Source organism: Bison bison, unplaced genomic scaffold (genome assembly GCF_000754665.1).
Source record: "Bison bison bison isolate TAMUID 2011002044 unplaced genomic scaffold, Bison_UMD1.0 scf7180017864484, whole genome shotgun sequence".
NCBI classification, from domain to species: domain Eukaryota; kingdom Metazoa; phylum Chordata; class Mammalia; order Artiodactyla; family Bovidae; genus Bison; species Bison bison.
Genome location: NW_011495044.1, coordinates 87,024 through 97,721, shown reverse-complemented (window position 1 = coordinate 97,721; position 10,698 = coordinate 87,024). Strand labels below are relative to the sequence as shown.

The 10,698-nt window shown below is 44.9% G+C and overlaps 1 non-coding gene across 1 annotated transcript; it reads right to left on the bottom strand.

Annotated features, from left to right (window-relative positions):
• Positions 1 to 580: 580 nt before the first annotated feature.
• On the bottom strand, positions 581 to 652 carry TRNAC-GCA. The gene has a single exon. It is a non-coding gene; the product is annotated as a tRNA-Cys (tRNA).
• Positions 653 to 10,698: the final 10,046 nt, after the last annotated feature.

Below are 10,698 nucleotides of genomic sequence, written 5' to 3'. Positions count from 1 at the left end.
TGCATACTGTACAATATATTCTTATAGCTTATTTTATACATAATAGTTTGTACCTCTTAATCGTCTATAAAAACTTTATGGGTATGAAAACCTAGCAGCCTTTTCCTTTATGGCTTTTGGGTTTTATGTCTTATTTAGAAAAATCTTCCCTATTTGGAGATGATTTAAAAAAAAAAAACAACAACCCTCAAGCTTCTTTCCGTGCTTTTATGTTCTTAAAGTACTTTTCTCCATCTGGAATTTTCTTCAGTGTAAGGAGCACGCCATGGCTCCAGCTGGCACTCAGCTGTCCTAGAGTCATTTATTGAATAATCTACCTTTTGTTCATTGCTTTGAAATGTCATCTTTCCATATGTGTTGGGGTCTATTTCTGGACTCTTATTTGTCCCATTGATCTCACCGTACATTCATATGCTGTTTCAAGCACCTTTAAGTAAGTGTAGTTTTATGTGTGCTTAGTCACTCAGTCACGTCTGACTCTTTGTGACCCCATGGACTGTAGCCCGCCAGGCTCCTCTGTCCATGGAATTCTCCAGGCCAGGATACTGGAGTGGGTAGCCCTGCCCTTCTCCAGGGGATCTTCCCCACCCAGGATTCGAACCTGGGTCTCCTGCATTGCAGGCAGATTCTTTACCAGCTGAGCTACCAGGGAAGCCCTAGTTATTATTATTTAAAAGGGCAGTCTCACCTATTAGCCTTCTTTTATAGAGTTTTCTTGGCTAGTTTTGCATGATATGAACTTTATTTTTTTAATGTCTAAATTTTTTCATATTTTCTTTGTGTAAATCTTATACTTCTACTTATTTATTTATTTTTGGCTGCCCTGGGTCTTCTTTGCTTTGTGCAAGCTTTCTCCAGTTGTGGTGAGTGGGGGCTGCTCTAGTTGCCGTGTGCTGGCTTCTCACTGAGGTGGCTTCTTGGGTTGCAGAGCACGGGTTTTATGCATACAGGCTTCAGTAGCTGCAGGCACATGGGCTTAGTTGCTCCACAGCCTGTGGGATCTTCCTGGACCAGGGACTGAACTCATGTCCCCTGCACAGGCAGGTGGATTTTTAATAACTCTACCACCAGGGAAGTCCTCATATGAACTTTAGAATCAGCTTGTCTAATTAAGAAATAGATATTTTTTATTGAGATTGCATTAAATTTTTAGATAAGTATGGCAACCCACTCTAGGATTCTTACCTGGGGAATCCTATGGACAGAGGATGCGTAACAGTCCATAGGGTCACAAACAGTTGGACATGACTGAAGTGACTGAGCACAGGGAGGAAAAAGCATAATGTCAGTTCTTGTTATTAAAAAACTGGGTGTATTTTGCTATTTGCTCAATATTTTTTAAGTTTTACTGGAGCTATAAAGTTTTGATTCATTTAAATTCATCTTAATTGAGTTTATTCCTAGATATTCTGTCTTTTGTGGGCATTGCAAGTGAATTTTCCTTCTGTTATATTTTCTAACAGGTTCCTTGCACATCAGAAAGCCATTGCTTATTGAATGTTAAATTTGTAACTAGTCACATTACTGGATTTTCTTTTTATTTCTATTCATTTTTCAGTTGAATCTCCCAGATACACAATTGTATCACCCACAAGTAGCGATTCTTTCACCTAAAATTTAACTTATACAGTTACTTTTACTGTAAGATTTCATTACAAGGCCATGTAAGAGTTTTCCAATTTGTTGTCTTTGAAGGCTGAGTCTACAGCTGGGACAGGCAGGGTCCAGGTACTCTGCTTTCCACCCTGGGAACCCGTGGAGGAGTCCCCTGAGCATAAAACTTAACAGAGAGGAGCTCTAAGCAGAGGGTCATACCTGGAGGTGAGAAAACCACTGGGCATCTCCCAAAATGACCTTCCTCTCTGTACCCTTGAGCAACATTTTCCATATCTCTGTTGAAATGAAGATGGTTCAGATCACTCAAGTCATACCAGGCTTCAACTGAGTGATTCAAATACTGAGATTCTTTCAATATTGAAGGCATGTTCCCGGCTTTTAAAGCTACTAATCCCAGGCAGGAGTAAATTGGCACAGTTACCTTGGAAACCTGTTTGGCATCATTTCCTAAGTCTTAAATCACCTCTAGCCTCTGATCCAGCAGTTTCACTCCTAAGTTTTTATGCTCAAGACAAATGAAATGCTCACACCTAGAGTCAATTAATCTATGACAAAGGAGGAAAGGATACACAATAGAGAAAATACAGTCTGTTCAGCAAAGCTGGGAAAGCTGGACAGCCTCATGTAAGTCAGTGACGTTAGAACCCACTCACACCATATACAAAAATAAATTCAAAGTGACTTAAAGACTTAAACATAAGACACGACACCATAAAACTCCTAGAAGAGATCATAGGCAAAATGCTCTCTGACATAAATCGCAACAGTGTCTTCTTAGGTCAAATCTCCCAAGGCAACAGAAATAAAACAAAAATAAACAAACGGGACCTAATCAGAATTTACAAGCTTCTGCACAGCAGAGGAAGTAATAAACAAAAGGAAAAGACCACCTACAGAATGGGAGAAAATATTTGCAAACAGTGTGACCAACAAGGACTTAATCTCCAAAATACAAACAACTCATACAACCCAGCAAAAAAAAAGCAAACAACCCAATCAAAAAATGGGGAGAAGACCTAAATAGGCAATTCTCCAAAGAAGAAATACAGAAAGTCAACAAGCAAGTGAAAAGATGCTCAACATCACTAATTATTAGAGAAATGCAAACCAAAACCACAATGAGGTATCACCTCACACTGGTTAGAATAGCCATCATTAAAAATTCTACAAATAATTAATACTGGAGAGGGTATGGAGAAAAGGGAACCCTCCTACACTGATGGTGGGAATGTAAATTCATGCAGCACTATGGAGAACAGTATACAGGTTGCTCAGAAACCTAAAAATAGAACTACCTTATGACCCAGCAATCCCACTCCTGAGCATATATCCAGAGAAAACTGTAATTCAAAAAAAATACATGCACCCCAGTGTTCATAGCAGCACTCTTCACAATAGACAAGACATGGAAACAACGTGAATGTCCATTGACAGATGAGTGGATAAAGATGTGGTACATGTATACAGTGGAATACTACTTAGCCATAAAAAGTGAGATGTCATTTAAAATAACATGGATGGACTTAGCGATTATCATACTAAGTAAAGTAAGTCAGAGAAAGACAAATACAATCACTTATATGTGGAATCTAAAATATGACCCAAATGAACATATCCAAAAAATAGAAACACACTCACTGACATGGAGAACAGACTTGTGGTTGCCAAGGGGAGGGGTGGTGGGGGACAGATGGGCTGGGAGTTTGGGATTAGCAGATACAAGCTATTACATACAGAATGGATAAACAATAAGGTCCTACTGTACAGCACATAGAAATATAGTCAATATCCTGTAACAAACCATAATGGAAAAGAAGGCACATATGCATGTAACTGAATCACTTTGCTGTACAGCAGAAATTAACCCAATTATAAATCTACTATACTTAAATAAAAAGTAAGAAGAGCGAGAAGTGAGCATACAGAGTCTCCAGTGTCACAGGCAGGAACATTTTCAGTATTTCTGCTGGCTCCATCTTCCAATCAAAACCAACTCAAATGTCCATCAGCAGAAGGACAGATAAACTGTGATCTATTCACTCAACATAATCCTTCTTAGCAGTGAAAATGCCTGGCAGAGACATTCACTATGATAATGACCATATTCCTGCTACACTCACAGCGTGACTGGTTCCACAGACGTGAAATGAGCCCAGAAGCCAGACCTGGCAGAGGGCACACTGCGGGTTTCTACTATGAACTACTTTTGTGTATCTTCAAAATTCTCCATAATAAAGGTTTTATTTTTTCAAGCTGCCCTGAAAGAAAAAGGTAAAGAAACATGTAAAGCCATTTAGAAAAATTTCCATCAAAATTGCTAAAATTAAGTCTGACAGTTGAAGAAGAAAAAATGGAAGGAAAACAGTAAAGCATTTTACAAAAACGTTAACCCAAAATATTATTTAAGAAGTTTTTGCTGTATGGAGGAGTGGGGTGGCATCGTCTGTGACCTGAATCGGGCAGCCTGGAAGAACTGGCCATGCTTGTTCACTCACTGTGGGTGGGCCACAGGGACCAACCTCTAGGGCAGAGGGACAGTGTGCCCTGCATCTGCCACTCACCTGTGCCCACACTGCTCAGCTCTCCTGGTTCTAGACCAGCATCCACTTCAGTGTGTCATGAGGAATTAGAATCACGAACACAGGTGCTCTCACTTCTTGCAGGAAACCAAAAGCCATTGAGTGTAGGGGGGCAGATTTGCTTTTGGAATGATACTCTGAGTAGGCAGGGCGAGCAGATGGCAGTTCACTTAGAGAAGCACACAGAGCCCTGAGGTTGGAGTGGTTGGAAGATTAGTTTCGCATGATGACTGGCAGCACAGCCCCTGGAGCCAAAGCCTGAATACCTGTCTATGCCTCGAATCCCTGAATTCAGTATGACCTCAAAGACCAGGGGGACAGAATATGTGGGAAGGTTTAGCAGCCTACTTGGCCTGAAGGATACTTAATGCTGGTACTCAATGAACCTGCTTTCTATTATTACAATCATAATAGATCTGCCCCTTTGTTCTGATATGGGCTTCCCTTGTGGTCACCTGGTAAAGAGTCTGCCTGCAATGCGGGAGATCTGGGTTTGATCCCTGGGTTGGGAAGATCCCTGGAGAAGGGAAAGGCTACCCACTCCAGTATTCTGGCCTGGAGAATTCCATGGACGTACAGTCCACGGGGTCACAGAGAGTCAGACATGACTGAGCGACTTTCAATTTCACCTTTGTTCTGATGTGCCATGGGCCCCTTAAGGATTTCTGGGGCCAGCCCACATTTGCAGAATGACCAGACCCCACTATGGGTAGCTTGAGGATCTTTTTGCTAAAGCTTTCATTGATTCAGGCTGCACCTAATCAACTTAGGTAGGCACTCGGAGTTTTTAAATAGCCAAACAGACCTTTAATAACACTTTTGTAGATCACATCCAGGGTCATGTGCCACTGTGACACAAACCTCCATTTGCTCTCCTGTGAAATGGGTGCACATCCTCCAGGTTCTAGGAAGGAGAAGCCTGTGGTTAACAGGAATAGATCCTTGCATAAGGGTAAGACTTAGAGGTCCCAGGAAGATGGCCCCGGGTGATTCCTCTCCTCTCTGGGTTTGCCCCAGACTCTCCTGCTCCTGACTTCCTCGGTGAATCAGCCGGGCGATTCACCAGGTTCAGTCTGGGAGCAGGCGTGAAGGGTCCTGCCCATCTTCTCAGACACACAAGATCGCAGATTTTCTTCTCTCGGTCTTGGTGTCTGCCACAGATCCCGGGTACAGGCTGTAGACTGTGGGAGAGTGGATTCCCGCCATCCCCGCCTTCTCCCCATGGGGCACAGGGCAGGCATTCATCACCGAGAACACCCTCTGCGCGTTTGTTCAGTGGGTGTAGCGGTAGACACGTTTCGCCCCAGCAACTTCTTTAGTATTGTCACTCTCATCTCAAGAAAGTCTCATCAAGCTGTTCCATTTACTCCAAAGCAGCGAAACGAAACGCTGCTGTGACCAGGGCTCGGCCTGCTCTCGATTTCAAAAGGCCTCGGGCGGCCCCTCCCGAGATCGTATGGGCTCAGGATGTCCCTCCATGGTCATGCCCAGATTCTTGATGGATTTATTAAGTTTCATGGGAGAAAGCTTTTCTCTGTTGTTTGTTTAGCAAATCCTCCTGTTGGGAGATGATTGTAAGAAGCACAGGGAGAAGAAATCCAGTCACCTGTGGTCTCCAGAGGCCCCAGGGGCCAGGTGGGGAAAACGCGGACTGGACTGGGGTGAGACGTTTGCCTAAAGGTCTGCACTCGTTGAGGGCAACGCTGAGCACCCCTCAGGGAGTCTCAGGCACCCGTGCCGCCAGGTCAGGCAGCAGGGAGGGAGTAGTGGTGGGGACCAGGCTGACCAGGAGAGCCTTGCTCCTTCCAGAGGGAGTCCCCACCTCACCTCAGGCCTGCCTGCCTTGTGGCAATGAATACCAGCTTCATGTTGGACACTTTTTTTTTAATTGAAAAGACATTCAACATCAGTCATCATTAGGGAAATGAAAGTCAAACGACAGTGAGATACCACCTCATCCCCAATAGGATGGGTTATTATTTAAAAGATAATAAAACAAAGAAAATAAGTCTTGGTGAAAATGTAGACGGGCTGGAAATCTTGTACACTGTTGATGGGAATGCCGCAAAGTACAGCTGCTAGGTTTATTAAGGATAGAATTATCCTATGATACAGCAGTTCCATTTCTGGATGTATGATTTGAAACAGTGTCTCAAAGAGGTGTTTGTACACTCATGCTCATAGCAGAATTATTCACAATAGCTAAAATGTGGAAGTACCCCCGCTGTCCGTTGATGGATGAATGAATGAATAAAGTGTGGTATATTCACATGATGGAAATCTATTCAACCTTAAAAAGGTAGGATATTCTGACACATACTACAACACGGACCTAACATAGAACATCATTGACGTTATGATACAGGAAATAAGACAGTCACAACCAGGCAAATAGCATTGTTATTGTTTAGTTGCCAAGTCATATCTGACTCTTTTGTGACCCTGTGGACTGTCTCAGGCAAGAATATTGGAGTGGGTTGCCATTTCCTCCTCCAGGGGATCTTCGCAACCCACGGATCCAACCCGCCTCTCCTGCATTGGCAGGTAGATTGTTTACCACTGAGTCACCAAGGAAGCCCACAAATCATTCCATTGAACAAGGTACTTAAAATCATAAAATTTATAGAAATTCAGTAGAAAGTAGAACTGTGGTTCTACTTTCTGTAGTTCTACTGTGGTTGCCAGGGGCTGGGGGAGTGGCGAATGGGGAGTTAGTGTTTAATGGGGACAGGGTCTTGTAAGAGGAAAAGAGTTTGGGAGACAGATAGTGGAGATGGCTAAACAACAGTGTGAGTATGCTTAATGCCGTTGAACTGTACACTTAAAAGTAGTTAAGAAGGTAAATTTTATGTGTATTTTCCCACAATAAAAAGCAAATTGGAAATAAACTTTAAGTATAGCCCACACCAAGGAAGACTTATCTTTGGACCATTGGAGCCTGAGGCTGCTGGCTTGTCCCCTCTGCTGTGGGCGACGAGCTCCCACAGCAGCCCGGGCACCAAGTCCACTCTCCTCCTGGCCCAGCTGGGTGCCGTCTCCAGAACTGGGCGCACCTGGGTTTGAATCCTGGCTCTGCTTCTCACAGTTGTGAGATGCTGGGAGACTTCTAAGCAGGGGTCAAGGGTTACAGAAGCAGCTTTGTCTCTGTGTTTGTCCCCTACCTGAAGGTGCCTGGAGGTTCTGACCCCACATGCCTCAGCCCAGGAAACCTGGGTGATGGCAGAGGTGAGTTCAGCTCCTGCCCACGTGAACTGGTACCTGCACGCTGACCTCAGATGGTGTTTTAGAATCCCAGGCTCTCTTGGAATCTGTGCTTAACAGTTTAAGGGGAGGGCAGGTGTGCACGTGGGCCGAGCTCAACCCTGTGAAGAAAGCGGGGAGGGTGCATTAGCAAAACAAGTTTTACATAATTTCCCCTCACAGTTTCCCTGTAGAAATTGTAAGTTTTATTATTTCCTGTTTTCTTTAAGGAATTCCAGTGGACTTGTCTTTCCTGATGGCATAACATTTAGTAAAAGTAAATTAGAATGTTTTTGATAAAAGTAAATGTATGAGTTATATTCTTAAATTATGCCATCTTGTTCTTGGACATTTACTGAGGATTTGAAAACAAGTAAGTTGTTCAGGGCCCTGTCCTCAAGGAGCTTACATTCCAGAAAAGAGACAGAAAATTAAAGTACTTTTGTAGCTTCTGTGCAAGGGCGTACTAGGGGTCGGTGAGTGACTGGCTGGAGGGGAGAGGTCAGGGGACATGTCCTGGTGGATGGGAAGCCCGAGCTGACAGTCTCGGGGACCAGGACTGGGCCAGAGAGTCATGGGGAGGGAAATGGAGAAACACAGGAACAGAGTTCTCAGGCCTGTGATGGAAAACCTCAGACTAGGGCCTGGTATTAAGTGCACATATAGTGAAGCCACAGAGCCTCAAATGCCTGGGCCACAGCCTCTCCTAGCCACCCTGCTCCCCAGGAGGAAGGCCCCACCTAAACAACCCTCCTTGTCAAGAGGGACCAGCACGGATCCTGCTTATTTCTGAGAAGAGGGTGTCAGCCTGTGGCATTGTTCAGACAAGCCAGCCACATCCTCCAGCATGAGCCCGAGGTCACCCCGCCCCTCGATACCACCAAGCCCACCTCCACGAGCAATAGGCTGTTCGGGCCTCCCTGGTGACTCAGTGGTGAAGAATCCGCCTTCCAGTGCAGGAGACATGGTTCAATCCCTGATCCGGGAAGATCTCACGTGCTATGGAGCAACTCAGCCCATGCACCACAACCACTGAGCCTGTGCTCTAGAGCCTGGGAGCCACAACTTCTGAGACCACGTGCCACCACTACCGAAGTCCGTATGCCCAGGAACCTGTGCTCCATGACAAGAGAAGCCTCCGCAATGAGAAGCTCGTGTACTACAACTAGAGAGCAGCCTCTTCTCTCAGCAACAAAGACTCTGTGCAGCCATAAATAAATAAAACATTGAAACAGGCTGTTTGCTCTGCCTCCAGTGCAGTCCCCCTGGGGTCCTCCCCCAGCTGTGAGCACAGGTGCGGGTCTCACCCATTCATCGAGTGTCAGTGTCCTCGGCCATCCCCATAACCTAGGACGGGAATCCCTTCCTCACCAGCAGGATGAAAGACAGTTAAGCAATGCTCAGAACGATGTGTATGGAGGGTTGTACATGACAGTTGTTGGGGGATTCCATGAAGCAGGAGCAGTGGATAGCTGCTCAGGAAGTGGGCAGAGGCCAGTTTATGACCGTTTTGGTGCCTTTAACCAGGCCGTGCAGACCTTAGTGGCAGGTGCCACTGGAGCTTGCCCAGCAGGGAGGAGGACTGACCCTATCTGAGTGGTAAATGGATGACTCTGGGTAGCGTGTGGGCTGGGTTTGGAGGGGCTGAGGCTTGAGGTCAAGCAAGTCTGATTGGGAGCCACTCTGGACATTCAGGTAAGAGAATAAGGACCTCCACCAGGACTGGGGTGTGGCGGGGAGAGGAGGCTTTGGGAAGGGTTTTGATGTAGGAAATGTAGTCAATTTGCCTCACTTGATCCAAAGGCAGCAGGTGTGTGTCGAATCCACTGGTGGGTGGGTGTTAAAGGGGCTTTGGCTGGAGCCCAGCAGACCACAGAGGCTGTGCAGGTTAGCTCTTCCCTGGGGTGGCTGGCTTGAGGATGTGTGGGAGCCAGGGGCCCACCTTGCACTTCACTGGCCCAGGACAGCAGGGAAATTTGTAGGAGGTCACCAGGAGAGCTGAGACAAAGATATGGCCCCCAGGTGATGGTTTTGAACATAACCCCAAAAGACGACGTGATCTCGTGCTCAAGCGCTGACTCAGGCTGGGTGTGCAGAATTCTGAAAAGGCAAAACACCATGTCTCTCTCCATTCTCCCATGTGAGATAGGAGTTGGAAGAAAAAACCTCTCATTTCTTCCCTTTGGGTATGATTAACCTTCAGCATGTTGACTCAAGTATGAATTAACCAACAGATCCAAATTTAGGTGTTTTATTCCCCCCAAGTTTAGGGAGTGTTTCCATGGTCCTTTGGACTATGACTTCAAGAGAAAATGCAGAAAGATGAGAAACTGAGTGAAGGAAATACTAAAGAGTTGGATGGTTGTGGTTCTCAACCCTGGCTGCATGCTAGAAATATCTGGGGAGATTTTTTAAAAATAGTTAAACCCAGGTCCTCACCCAGAGGTTGTGATACAGTCAGAGGGACAGAGCCCTGGCATCTGTATTTATGTTACCACCCCCAGAAAGATTTGTAGAAGGGGTGCCTGCCAGGTTGTTAGCCCAGGAACTGGTGAAAGAGAAAATACCGTTGTGGGTCCAGCAGGCAACGTGTTATATTAAAGGACTTCCACAGTCACTAGTTTTCATGACCGTGTTTCACTCTCATATCATACTAAACCAGTGCTCAAAACCCTTACTCATTAAATGGTTCTCAGACCAAGCATTTAAGATTTAAGCATGGGAGGGACTTCCCTGGTGGTCCAGTGGTTGAGACTTTGCCTTCCAATGCAAGGGGTGCAGGTTCAATCAGGTCGGGGGGCTGACATCCACATGCCTCATGGCCAAAAAATCACAACATAAAACAGGAATGATATTGTAATGATAATGTAATGATATTGTAATGTATATTGAATGATATTGTAATGATAATGATAATGTATTCAATAAAGACTTTTTAAATGGTCCACATCAGAAAAATCTTTTAAAAATTATAAAATTCTGTTTTAAACAAAGATTTAAGTATGTGAAATCCTCAAGTTGGCGAAAGAAAACATTCAAGAAGTTTCCACCTTATTGTTCAAGCTTAAGCACATTATGAAGCACTTTGGAGGGCTGGTTGTTATCCAGTCTGTTAGCTGGGTTTGGCGAACCACTAGAGAATTAAACTGGAAGCAGTACCCCAAACTGGTGAAGGTTAGGTGGATGTTTTATAGTCTGATGACAATTTTTGTTTCACCTTCTCCCTGCCCCAGAGTAAACCATAAGTCAAGGTTTACAAGGA